Raw genomic sequence first — 15,187 nt, 5'->3', positions numbered from 1 at the left:
CACACTCTTCCTCTTCATTGCTTTCTCTGATAATGGGACTGTATTTTCTATCTTATGTCAGGTACAGTTTCCACAGTTATTCCAGTTTTTCCACCTTCCACAATGACAGCTAAAGCAAAACAATGCAACCACAACATGTCCTCTCCTTGTTGTGGTTGCACAACTGAGCATTCATTACCTCAGGTGATTTGTACTATGTGACAGACAGAATTGCACAACAAGAAAAGGAGTCATTATGTTATATCTCTGGTGCTGGGGAGACACTAGTTACACCGAATTCATAAATTATCTAAATGCTGTCATTTCTCCCAATTAATGCATCATTGTTACTAAATTTTCAGTCACAGGAAGCACTTTGCACCAGAGCTGGTTGGCAGTGCTTGAAGAGCTGATATATTGGAAACTTGATGGGCTTAGTCATAGTTCTGGAGTAGTTCTTCACCGAGATGCGAAATATAACCTTTTTTTGAAAGAAAAATAACAACCCGTTTGAACTGAGCAGGTAAGCCAGGGCTGTCCAACTCCAGTCCTTGAGAGCTACTGCCCTGCAGCTTTTAGACGCATGCTTGTTCCAACACACCTGTATCAAATCAAAGGCTTGTTATCAGGCCTTTGCCAAACTTCATGGTATGCTGAAGAAGTAATCCAATCATTTGATTCACCTGTGTTGGATGGGATGAGTCCCTTTGTTGTAGGGGTGGATCTAAAAGCTGCAGGACAGTAGCTCTTGAGGACTGGAGTTGAACACCCCTGAGCTAAGCTAAGTAGTGCACATGCCTCACATTTTATTTGATCCATTTGACCAGTCATGCATCTCTGTGCAAATGTTTATGTTGCTACAGATTCCAAGACAACCCAAAGCACTTAAACTCACTCTGTAAGCTGTCTTTAAATCTACTGGTTGAGAATTATACCGTAGTTCTTATCTAATGTAACCCATAACATGAAAGTTTAATGTTACCATGAACACACTTCACTAATTTGCTTTTTTGTTTGTGTGGCATACATACTTTTAACATTGCAGTGAACTAGATGTAAGTCAAGACAACCTAACAAACTTTAGCTAATTGGGAAACTAGTATGAGAATATGGAGTCAGTCACACCATATGTTATAGCAGGGGTGGGCAACTCCAGGCCTCGGGGGCCGGTGTCCCTGCAGGTTTTAGATGTGTCCTTGAACCAGCACAGCTGATTTAAATGGTTAAATTAGCTCCTCAACATGTCCTGAAGTTCTCCAGAGGCCTGGTAACGAACTAATCATGTGATTCAGGTGTGTTGACCCAAGGTGAGATCTAAAACCTGCAGGACACCGGCCCTCGTGGCCTGGAATTGCCCACCCCTGTGTTAGAGAGTATAATGGCACAAACATCATTGAAGCAACAAAGTCATCTTGTGACAAACATGCAGAATAAATATGTGTGAGTAACAGCAAATGTAGGCAAGCTGTCACATATCAATTCCCCTTCTTCCCCCACCCCGAGGAAAAAAGGCATTAATGAGAAATGAAAGTGTTCCAGTCACATTACCCAAAAATATGCATGCTTCACCTTCTTAAAAAGGCACCCAGGGAAAAGGTCTAACTTTTCTTAATCACTAACACATGTAACATTTATCTCTGAGAAGAAAATATGCAATTCATTGTTTAACCAGTGGATCAAGGACTGTTATATTTATATTTCTTCAATTTTATTGTGAGGAATTAATTTTATTCCATCAATCCAGCAATTCCTGGCTCTACAACATCTCACCTAGGAACTTATTAATGTGTTTGTCTCACCTGCATGTCTCTGCTTTGCATTTGGCAAAATATTATGAACACTGTTTGATGTGATCAACTAACAGACAGTTTGTGGTAAGTTTACTACTGGTTAGCTTTCAAACCAGTAGTTTTTACTGAAACCAAAAGTTTGTGAGAAATTTGAAAGGAACACATTTATTAGCATTTGTAATCATGTCATTTTGAGAAACAGGCTAAATGGTTTGCACATGATTAATTTTGAATAAGAATTGCAAAATAGAATTATTTATTAAGCCTGAACAAAACACCATCTGTAAAAACCTAATTTTATTCAAACAGTTGTTTGTGTAAATTTGACAATACAGCAATAATGTAATACGTAAGTATGCATTAGTTAACTGATAGATAATGTCAACGCAGGTAAACATAATGATATACACCTTAGCTTCTGCACAGAAAAACTCCAATTATTCTGGTTCCATCCATTTTTCTTTCACTGGTACTATTTAAAATTCTTCAATACATAATTCATTATTTCAGAGATATGTGATCAGGATATAAAGATGCTTAATCTGGTTGAGAAATCACCCATGCTGTGAGTGCATTATGCGGATGCTAATGCATTTAGCTAGAGACAATAGCAATGTTAATGTAGCCGGAGTGAGCACGAAAGTCACAAAGAGTTCAGTGTTAACATTAAGAGACATTACATGAATGAGTCATGATTTTGTCTAAATGCATTTGTGGCCGTATGCCTTGTGTCTTGGAACACGTCACACAAACAAGAGGTAAACAACAGGGTTAGTTACTATGAAGCAAAGCTCAACTCTGACAACACAGTGGTGAAAAAAACACTAAAAATCATCATTAGCACATTCAGTCTCTCCCTTCATCATGCTTTAGGGTGTAAAATCAAGATTGATGGTGCGCAAGATTCAGGAGTAAGATGACACCCAATTCTACACTCCCTCATTGTCTAGGCGTCTTCTTATAAGCAGATAGCAAGCTGTGATATTCAAAGTGACACTCAATTAGGTGTGCACTGGGCAGGGGGACACAGATTGATTGAATGGCTTAGTCGCTGAATGCAGAAATAACTATGCTGAAATTGTCTCATGCTTTTCTCCACAAACCTTTGCTAGACATATAAGGTGAAATCGCTAGATGTGACATTACAAAATAAATGTGTGTACGTGTGTGGTTCTTTTTGTTTCTTTTGTTATTCAGATTAAGAACGTACTCAGCCAAAAGAAGAAAAAAAAAATCACCCAAGGCAAGGACATCCATCATTTCATTCTGGTCAAGTGTTGAAAGAGGAAAGCAGCATAATGGATAAAGTAATGATGTTGTTACACAGCACTAATGCTCGCTTAGTAGTACTCAGCGGTGCTCTAAACTACCTGTTTATAATAGGTCTGTTACCGTAACACCTCCAGATGTTGCCATTTAAGTTATGAAAATGATCACAGGCCCAACATTTTGCCCTTGTGCAAGTCCATTTATACCAACATAAAGATAATGTGCACAGCTCAAATGGGAAAACATCTGCCAGGAGGACACATTCAGGAGCTGAGAGGCAGTGTGTTACCACATCAATCACCTCGGTCGATGAGTTTACTTAACCTCATTTTAGTAATTACTAGCTAATCTTGGGTTGAGAATTAAAAACGGTAAGCAAAGTTGTGCCTGTTTAGCAAAGCACTACCCTATGCTTAATCTTCTTCTTTAACATAATAATAAACAGGCACTGTAAACAGGTCTCATGCCACGTGTGTCACTTACATGTCATTTCCTCTTTTAGTTAGTTTTTTCCGGTTGGGTCAGATGGATACTGGCTACTTCTAGTTGGAACCTATGACTTGAACAAATAAACCTATGAAAATCTTGTCTTTAACCTAACTGAACAATAGGTAGCCTGCAATCAGGTGTCATGTCACACACTGCAGCTATATTTCAAATTATTTCTGTTTTTTTGTTGTTTTTTCCCTTTTGACTATTTTTTATAAATTACTATATATATATAATAATATGTAAGTCTACACATAGCAAATACAAAGTCTGGGTTTCAATACATTTGAACTTACAATATATCCATTGTCACCATCTCAGCTCTCTACCCAGCTGTCCCTCTGATGTACCCATTTATAATCCTGTCGATTCTCCTTGACTCCACCCCCCAGAAATCTTATCATCTTCAACTTATTTAATTTGTTCTGATATCACCACCATCTTGTAAACACTCCTTTTCGTTCTTGCTGCTATCCTTTTGTCACAAATCACCCCTGACACTCATCTCCAACCACTCCACCCTGGCTGCACTCTTTTTTTTTTTTTTTTTTTTTTGTGTCCCGTTTGGATCTTTAGCCATCAGAATTGTTGTCTTAAGGCCAAGAAAGATGCCAAGCGGATTTATTTTACCAAGTGGATCATCATGGCCTTGCCATATTGGTCCATTTGATTGACCTTTATTATAATTATGAATTATTTTATTTTCAGTTGCTACAAACGGGACAGACATGACTGGGGGATAGGACAGGGAGAAAGAATGAAAGAAAGAGAGGGAGAGAAAGAAAACCAAAGGGGAGAAGAGACGGTGAGAAGGGGGGAAGAAAAAAAAACAAACAAACAAAAAAAACAAAACACCTGGGTCACCTGTATGGAGAAAAAAAACAGAAGAGAAAGCAAACAACAAAGAGCAACATAATAAATAAAAAAAACGGCACCATCACAATAAACTAGCTAGCAGTAGATATCAGTAGATACTAAATAATAAACGATATTGTGCAGCACGCAAGATAGACAGCGCACAATGTGCTTTGAGGCAGCAGCCAAGAAAGCTGTAGTCCGCGTCTGTGAATACCCGTGTGTACACCTGTGTGCATACCTGTGTGGATCAGCATGCTTGCATTCCAAAGGTTTCTCCATGTAATGATCTGCTAGAGGGTGTGGGGGGAGCCACAGCCCCGTCCTCCAGGGTATGAAGCAGGTATGGAGGAGATCAAAACTCCAGACATCCAGAGGCCCCCAGAACACAAGAGACCAAGGAAGACCAACAGAGGGGCAGCCGCGCCACTGTCCCAGAAAGAGCTGAGGAGAGTCCCAGATGAGGGCTCACTCAGCAGCCGCGGAGCAGAAGCCAGGGGGAGTTGCAGTGACGCGCCCGTGAGCTCCGCCGGCAGCCAGCCGTGCCTGAGTGACCGAGCCCCAGGCCGAGAGGCCGGGGGCACCCCGCCTCCGAAGTGGCCCGAGCGAGCCCCAGGCTCCAGGCCCCGATAAGCGGCCGCCAAGGAGTGAGCCGGTGTGTACCCGGACACCCACCCCCAGACACAAAGAACCACCAACGCACCGACACCTGAGGGAGTCCGCCACTGGCAGGGGAAGTGGTGGTGGGTGGAGATAGGCCTCCAAACCTTGGAGGGCCTGAGATGTCCCCAGAGAGGTGGCGTCTGATACCCAACCTGACATATAGACACAGACATACAGGCACACACAGACACAAACATCCATTCCCACCCTCATGCTCTCATATGCACTTACTCCACACTCAACCAACGTGGAGACAGACATAAAGAGACGCTGTACACACAATCACACTCCCCAAGCGTACTCTACGAACCGGGTCTAGGTACCCTTGCCCCTGGAGGGGGGAACTGCACCCAGACCCAGGTGGTGGCTGCACTCTTTTCTGTGTGTAGTTTCTGTTGCTTTGGATCATCTCTTTCTCATTCACACATGCATCCTGTCTTACTTCTAATGACTTTAATCCGTCTTCTCTCCAGAGCATACCTCCACCTGCTCCCTGCTCTCACTACAGAGGATATTGTCATCTTGTTTGAACATTTCCATTTCTATCCTTAGTCATTTTCTCCATTCCCAGTATTTCTATCTAGTATATACTAATAGAATATATATACTATATATACTATATCTATTCTCTGGTATATCTACTTTGTTCATCTTCCAGCCTGTCCCACTTTTTCTTTCCTAAGCTGTTCCTTTGAATTATTTCCTGTACTTCCTCATTCTATCACCAAATACCCTTGTCCTCTTTCCAGAGGATATACCAAGCAGCTTCCCTCTGTCCTCCCTGCAACCCAGAGCCTGTTTCAACTCCCCCCAGAAGCCTGCACAACATTCTTCCTTCTTCAGTTTCCACCATTCAATCCTCACTTTTGCCTTCACGCATTCTTCTTGATTTCTAAAGTCATCCTAACGACCACCATCCGATGCTGCCTGGTTACATACTCCCCTGCATTCATCTTGCAGTCTCCTATCTCTGTCAGATTGCACCTTCTTCATAATCTAAAGTTCCCCCCCATGTGCACCTTCATCCACTCTTATATGTCACTCAATGCTCCTCCCTCTTTCTGAAATATGTGTTCACCACAGGCATTTCCACCCTTTTCACAAACTCCACTACCATCCCCGCTTCTCCATTTCTCTCCTTAACACCACACCTACCTACCACCTCCTCATCACCTCTGCTGCATATCTATTGAAGTCTGCTTCAATCACCCCTCTCTCCCCCCTGGGGACACTCTACCACTTGATCCAACTTACTCCAGAATCCTTCTTTCTCTTCTAATTGACATCCAACCTGTGGGGCATACGCGCTGACAACATTTAACATCACCCCATCGATTTCCAGCTTCAAGCTCATGATCCTGTCTGGCACTCTCTTCACCTCCACAACACTACTCCTACTCCATCTCTCTCCCCATCTATATAATGACAAAACCATTTGAATCCACCTCCATTGTTCCTGGCTTTACGTCCCTTGCACCTGGTATCCTGCATATATAGCATATCTACCTAAAAAAAAAAAAGCAATTGCTACTTACTTTGTAATTTATATTTTTATTTAGTTTATTTTTATCATCTTTTCTACTTTTTGTGTTCTGTTCCATAGACAGGACCAAAAAAACTGCATGTACCCACTATGATGTCATTCACGTGGTCATGAAGTTCCTGTGTTGAAGCCAGAAGACTGGTGGGGTACATAATGGACAAGCCGAGAGTCCACCGTGGGGCTAATGTATAATTTATGGCACCATGTTTGTTTGCATAGTATTTGCCTACAGAGAACTTATGGAGAGTGCTTTGCAACCAGTGTAAATCTGCTCCTGTCAAATACACTGCTCCCATCTGACAACAGATGTTCTCTGTAAGAGGGACAGTACGCAGCTGCCCACGGACTGCCAACAGACAGACCACCAAGCACCCTCACATCCATGCATTGGCTGATCTAGATTACCCAGGTAACCCAACAGAGGAACCAGCATGGAGGGAATGTGCAAACTTCACAGAGAAAGGCCGTAGTTGCCCAGGAGCTTTGAGCAAGAAACATTCTTACTATAATTTTATTTTCAGTTTATATAGTTTACGCATTTAATTGTACTTGAGACAAATACTAAATATTAAAAGGGATCAGGGATCATCACACTCCCATTATATAATACCAATAAAAGGTTAATGTACATTTGTAAATAACCATTTTCATGTAAGTTGGATCACAATGTTACGTGTTTCAGTATGCAGCACAGTCTTCTTCACGTCTACTTGATAAACACTGTAAAGCCAATTTGAGTTTTATCATATCTGTTTAATTCAGCTGAGGCTGTAGGCCTTAGATAAACTATGAGGATTAAGCTCAAGAGGGTGATGCATTATGCTTATCAATTTCAACCCAAAATTTATGGATTAACGTCTCTTTGAGTGAACATTTTTTTAAGGTCCACTGTGAATTCAAGTCCTCCTGGATTCCTTCAGCCAGCATTTGAAGGATTAATTTGCTCTCTCCATTAGACAGCAGCACTTGGCTGCCCAGGCCTCCAGAGGGAAACGATGAACATGGCCGGTGTTGTAATTGCTTTAATACTATCAACACAAAAACATGTTTCCGCCAATGTTCACGGTCACAAATTAAAATATGAGACTTAATTAATTGCTGTGATTCAGGTGTTATTTACTTGTTGCAGTGGGGTGTTGCTGCTGCTTGTCCTGTGTGAAATATAAAAATGAAACTAAAGCACTGAAAGAGCCTGGGGTGGCTACGCCGCATGGGGTACCTAAATGAGATCCACTTGATAATGCCAGTTTTCTCCAAGAAAGTGGCACTTTGATAATATGAAATGCAGCACCCCGAGGACACCTGTTAGACAATTATCTCAATTTTCAGCACCATTTATTAATGGCTGACAGTTTGTCAACCTCATTATGTCAATTTGCAGTTTATTTGTGCAAACTGTATGTGCTGCGATGTCCAGGTGCCAAGCTGCTTTTGGTCACCTGTTCTATTGCTTTGTTGTTGGGACAGTAATTAAGAAGGCCATTATTTCTGATTAGTGTTCCTTTTCATAATTAATGAATAGGCAGCTTTGTCCAGATGGCTATTTCATCACTAAGCCATTAGTCATCTTGTTAAGCTGGACCTTCAAAGTGAAGCAATAAGTTAAGCATATTTCCTACAATAAAAGCACAACAGTCACATTGATTTTAAGCTTCAAGAACACAAGTTTTACTGCTTTAGGAGAGTCAGGAAAATACTTTTGTTTTATTGCTATAATATATAACGAAAATGTTCTAGGTACTTTCTGTTCCTTCAGTTTACAATCCCATAGCAATACAATAATGAGGACATAAATGAAAGTCATCCAATTCTTGTCTCTGTCGGGTTTTTTTTTTTTTTTTTTTTTACATTTTTTTGGCCCCCAGTTTGCTCCACAGTCCTGCAGCCTGATCAAACAGTCCCAGAGGCCACACTTGACCTCAACTCTGTTAACCCTGACTAAGCTCAGTGGCAGTTAGTGTTTTATCACCTGAAGAGGGAACCAACTTTTCCTTCAATCTGCGCTAAAACTAATTAAAGTTGGGGCAGAGGAAGCATCTGGCGAGAAAGAGAGAGAGAGACGGAGCGAATGAGGTTGAGTGAGTGACGTCGGGAGAGGAGAGATTAACAAGTGCAGGCAGCGCACTGTCTCTCAGTCGCTAATCCTTAAAGTCACAGATACGCAGTAAGCTGGGGCCTTTGTCAGTTAAAGACTGCCTTCAGATCTACCCAACTCTTTGTCTGCTGCCGTGCATCCTCCTCCCCTTATACCCTCTACTATACCCTTACTCTTCATACTCCTTGAATCAGGGATAAACATGGGAGCACTCACTTTTCCAGGCGAGATGAAAGGCTGCTGGGGGTTGAAAGAAGCAGCTCATGCAGCAGAGATGGCTTGCCATAACACCAGATGGATAAAAGAGCATGGAGGAAGAGAAAAGCAGGAGGTGTATGAAGAGGCTCTATTTTTTCCCCACAGTGTTTACATGTCACAAAGTGACTTCAACAGATTTGTTTAGCACCTTATTAAAAAGTTCTACTGGAGCTTGGAGAAGTTGCAAAGTAGATTTTTTAAAAATTTATTTATTTCATTTTTTTGGGGGGGAGGGTTAGTAACTAGTAAAGTGTGAATTTTTATGGACTCTCACATCATTACATACTGACATCAGAAAGGCTTTAAATACATTTTAATAGCTTAATATCATTTAAGCAACTTTATGTATTCAGTTAAATTCTGTTAAAATGCTTTTTTAATATCTGAGACTGATGTAATTAAACTTTTTAAATTAGAGTTATTATTATGTTACCCAGTGTATAACACCTGGTCTTAAAAATTATGCTTTCATTTATTTAACCCTTCTTTACCGTAAACTTTTTTTAATTACTACTTCAAAAGATCAGCAAGATCACTGCTGTACTTTTGCAAAACTTCACAAATGTAGAAAATAAAAGAAAAAATACATTCATAAGTTTGTTGCCTTTCGTTTTTTTTTTTTTAAAAAAAACAACCTATTAAACTCTTAGAAAAGTAAGTTTAAAAACAGCCCCGGATGATATCCAAACTTCTCGTTTCATGTTTAAAGTCTTGTGATATGCAACCAACCTCTTTATGCAGACTTTCACTGGTTGATGTCCTCACAACATGTTGTCCTTTTAATGTGTCAGATCCTGTTGTTCTGTCAGATACTGCTGGGATCAGTGATTTAACACACCAGTCGTTGCACTATACAATGCAGGAATAAGGATAATGTTTCACTTTTAAAGATCATAAACACTACATTAAGTAGAAGTTTTTTTTAAAAAATAAATAAATAAAATCAAATGATGTAAAAAAAAATCATCCATTAGACCGTGGCTTGGGAGTGGCTACAAATGGAAGATACAATGGATACCTGAAGTATTAAATTGTTCTTAGGAGATTTCCTGATCAGTTGTCTGTCATCAATTGTCAGCATGTTAAAGGTATGAAAGCTTTCGCAAGTATCTTAAAACTGACCATGTAACATAAATATACATTTTGCTCAGCAACAAGCCAGTTCAGAAAAATCAGAGAGAGCTTGGTTGTCACAGACCGGCTGTCTTTTGATTGTAGGCTACTTGTTCGAATTTTAGATCTTTTATTTATGTAAGGAGTTAATGTTTAAGTAATTGAGAATAGCTCATTTTCAATCTGTGTCTGTCCAAGGCTGTGTCCAAATCATAACGACACACAGCCTTGGACACAGACAGACACAGATTGAATATTTGGTACTTTTGTTTCTAAACCTCTGACTCATGGATGGACAATGACAGTGTTCCAGCAATACAAACAAAAGCCAATTGGCTTGGCCTAGTCACTTAACCATATCAAAATGATGTGCTTTTTTAATGACTCAACCAGGTACATCAGCAGTAATTAGCATTTGAAGGTGAATCAGTCCATTGGGCTTCGGATGCTAAGGGTCAGTGCTAGTACAGGCAAGCCACAAAAGGAGGACCCTCATTAGGCAGCAGAGACAGGGTCCGTTTATATCCAGGTGGCTACTGGGCAGTTACTCAGAGCAACTTGGGTTTTTTTGTTTGTTTTTTTAAATAAGTCATACCATCTGTCAGAAGCGCTAGTGTCTTTATTACATATTCTTTTCTACAATGGATCTCCTTATCATGGTCCCCTCCTAATGATCTTATCCACTTCACTGACTAAGATGCAATATTCATTTAATTGCATAATCGGCGTATGGGATTTGTTTGGGTAGCCAAAATGAATATACAGGGTGTCTGGGTGCACTGTGAGTTGATGAGACAATTATTGTGCTAGCATGCTTAGCTAATTGTTTGCACAATGCCAGCCACTTGTAGAGATATTTGAAAATTTGCTCTGCCTGCTAGATTATAAATGTAGTGGCAACTTCCACCAGAGACCTTAGTGCAATAAGGCAAACTCTAATATCAATAATATGACATAACTGTGAAAACAGAAACAGAAAACGTCCCAGCTGATATGTAGTGGTATACGGTATATGTAATTTCATTAAGTGTGGGAAAAGTGACATGTCAGGCTGGAGAAATTCTTCTATCATTATAAGTTAAGAGCCAATGATTTTTAAAAGCAAATTTATTATAGAAGTCATTTATTTTTACACTACAGCTGCACCTTATCATATCTATTCAAATCTTTTAATTAATAACTATCTGAAGAGAAGGTATTTTTTTTCAAGCAAAAGCAGAGCTTGTAACAGGATTTGTTAAATAACATTTTTTAATCTTCTCTATCCACACTGACATTATTTTTACAAGTACGTTTTGGCTAACGTACTTGCCAATTTCACTACAGCAACTTTTAAAATGGTCAAACACTACAACAAGCGCTTAATACTCCTTTCGTAAAAGACCTGTAGCCACTTGGTAAACAGCATTACTGAAAAAAAGAAGTACAACGGGTCTGGTAGTTTGACAGAATACAAATATTCTAACATTGTCTGACACCTACATAAAACATGTCAAGGCTGTTTGTTGGTGCATATTGCATCTCCAGTGGCAAACGTAGTCACCTTCAGCTCCCAGCCACACTGTAATCTTCCACATTAAATATTTATCTGTTGAATAATCTTTAACCAGAGATCTGGGATCCATATTTCATCTCCAACATCATCAGCCTAATATTTCATTAAAACTATACAGTCAGAGCCTGAGTTGCAGGCACTTGAATTTTGGCTGAAAAAAGCCATTTATATACTCGTATAAAAAATTATTTGTTGAAATACATGTATGGTTTTCCTCACAAAATATTAATTACAGATTAATTACTGAGCATTCTATAGATTTACATACATATATTAAATGTTTTTTAAACCAGTTATTTCATCATTTCATTTCATGACTGTGCACATATCCACATTGCAGAATCATAATAGCAGAGTCACATAATCACATCATGGAAAATGTATGAGTGTCAGCGTCAGCCACATTTGGATAAGATAAAACTTTACTACAGAAAGTCTTTGTCAGCTCTTTGAAGTTGAAACAGAGAGAAAATTCTCCGCAGTTAAACTTTCATTAGTTTTCTGTGTATCTGATGTTAATCCCAAATAAACAGCATGCATCTATTTTGATATCATAGAAAAGAGGATTTAGAACTTGCCTGAGAACCATCACAAGTTTAAATTGGCATTAAAATAATCCAGCCATAGCTGTGTGAAAATAATGGCTACAGTGCAACCTATGAGCTACTTCAACATAATTTTGCCAGTTTATAAAGTGCAGTGAAATATCAACAAGAGAACTTACAGGGTGCAAAAGAGAACCAGTACTGGCATTTCTATAGCAGATTTATAGCCTGAGAGGCCACATAAAACACTTTTTTGTATGTAATAGGGGTGTGCATGACTAGTTAACTAGACATTTGATTCTCATGCTAGTTAGTGCCAGAAATTCTAGTCAGTTAAAAGTATTATTTTTATTTTTGGAATATACAACAACAGTTACCAATTTAAAGAAGTGGTGACCATTGGTTAAAGGGGGATTCAGCAATTGGGGAACCATAAGCTCAATGACATGAAACCACTTATTTTCAGTGACTGAAAATAAGTAAAATAAAAACTTGTTTAGAATTTTTTCTATGTGTAGGCTGTGATCAGATGACTCGTGTTGGTACTTCAGTATAGATTCAGCCAAGTGAATTAAAAAATATATAAGCAGCTGTTTGACGAGCTGTGTGGCTTATTTTCATAAAATGATAAACATACAATTAATATACTTCAATTTGTTTTATAACACATTTGACAAAAGTATAATTCAGCAGCACATCATATATAGATTCAATATCCACTTTTAAAACTCTACATTAAATTAAGATATTACATGTTGCATTTAAATTTCCAGTTGATCAAATTTTACATGCTGAGCAGTCCTTACCTTTGAAAATAACCTCTTATTTTCCTTTCCCGTTCTATAGTATGTTGCGTCACTCTCCATCTGTCAGTGTGGCAGTTTAAAGTTTTCTTTCTCTTCCTGGGAGAGAAATGGTTTGTCACAAAATGTGTCTGCTATCTAAATGTCAATATAAGTACATATTTTGGCATATTTATCGAGCTATTTGAAAAAGAAGAATTTGAAAATACCTGCCATTTTTTTTAAAAAAAGGAAAAAAACTGCTCAAAAAGTCTGTGTTGCTAGACTGTGACCCAAACTTTATTTGCACCATCAACACATCACCTGCATAAAAACAAAAGATGATTTGCGTTCAGATTGTCAGTTGGCTGTGGGATGTTATTATTATTATTATTTTTTACTGTTGAATAAGTATCGACGCCATACTGCAGCACATGAAAAATTAACTCACTTCCAGTATTACACAATTAATCTGCCTATCAGAGTTAGTTTCTCTTTAACTGATGGTGCTGGACTGCAGTTCTGAACAACAGCGCATGTCCAATGCCACAATGCCACCCTCAACAACACACACACACACACACACACACACACACACACACACACACACACACACACACACACACTGTGAATAGAAGTTATAAACAAGTGAAGGAAAAAGCTATGTTAACTAGTGTTGTTCTGTAGTAATTAGCTATGTGTAAGCTTTGTCAGAATAAACTGGAATATAACCAACTGTCAAGGTGGGCCGAGGCCAGTACGTGAACACAAACGCAAATTCAGACAGTCACAGCAGGAATCGAGGTTAGCTAAACTTTTCTATTTACTGCGTTTATTATTTGTAAACACAACCGAAAGCAATAATAATACTTGTCTCATGAAACTTGAACGAGGGTCTCTGAAACAGAGGGAGAGAGAGGTTAGGAGTGATACTTAGGAATGGAGATGGGAGGTGATGTAACAGATGGCCTTCATGGGTTACTTTACTAGCAGGTGGAGAGGCCTAGAGGGGAGGCAGAGTTAGCCAAGTGTGTCCAGACGGAACCTGAATGGCCCAGTAATCCGGGATTGCAGTGGCAGGAGGGTCGGCAGGTGAGGAGTCGAGAGTCCGTGAACATGAATCAGTGGTTTGAGATTCCAGGTGAATGAAAGGTACTGCAAAGGTTGAGTATGGTGGATCCAAGAGGCTACTAGAATGCAAGGACAATGAGGTAAGTTAACAAGAACACAAAAAAATCACAAGAAGCAAAGTCCGCCTGTTACTAACGTGGGTTAGGAGACAAACTGGCGAAGAATAGTTGCAGGTGCCGGTCTTAAAATCTGCTGGCTGAATATCCCAGATCACAAGCAGGTGAGTGTGACAGATGTGTTGATGAGAGTTCTGGCCAGAGGTGGAACTCAGCAGAAGTGCGAAAAAACACAGCCACAAACCCAGACCATGACACAAACTCTGCAAACTAGTCTGACATAGTGAATGTTTGCAAAGTTATACACCATGCAAAATGCTGTACCTTTGACTTCACAGCATGAATTCATTAACAAGGAGCCCAATTCTAAAATACTAACAAAGTATGTGTTTGGTCGAGGAGTTTTCTCTCATTTAAACAGCTAGCAATTTACTTGGCAGAAATGTACACTGCAATACACAGTCTAAATGCATGCTTATCGACATATCTGGAGGAATTTTATATTCTACATGTTCCTCAAAAAAGTAAAGGGACCTACTGACTTTTCAGTGAGTGGACATGCCACTCGACCTATTGAGCCGTCATTGAGTTACCAGCAGTTTATCTTTTGCTCTTGCCCTATTAGTTCTGTAGTATTGGTAAACCTGTATGTTGGACTAACATGCTTTCAGTTGACTGCAAAAAGCTCTTTTCTTACAGCTTTAAATAAACAACAAACATATACCTTCATTTTGAAGGTAGCAGAAGTGAGTGTGAAATATTACCAACGTGCTGGATACAATTTTCTTACTAATGTTGAAATCCTCTCATCTCCCTGGGATCCTATAAAGTCTTTTCTTGTTGGCTTTTTATTTGTTCAGGTATGTAACAGTTCCCCACACGGTCCGATTGATGAGGGCTTCTTTTTTAGAAGGAAAGCTCATTTTAGCTCAACTCTGTAGACCATTATAATCACTCAGTCACACAAACTGCAAGGTGGTTGTGAAGACGTTAGATTAAATAGTGATTATTAGAAAGGTCTGATAACAACAGGAATGTGTGTTACTTCCAAAATGTTCAGCAAC

This window comes from Simochromis diagramma, unplaced genomic scaffold, assembly GCF_900408965.1.
Source record: "Simochromis diagramma unplaced genomic scaffold, fSimDia1.1 OVJJ01000343.1, whole genome shotgun sequence".
In the NCBI taxonomy this organism is placed as follows: domain Eukaryota; kingdom Metazoa; phylum Chordata; class Actinopteri; order Cichliformes; family Cichlidae; genus Simochromis; species Simochromis diagramma.
This window is presented reverse-complemented; position numbering follows the sequence as displayed.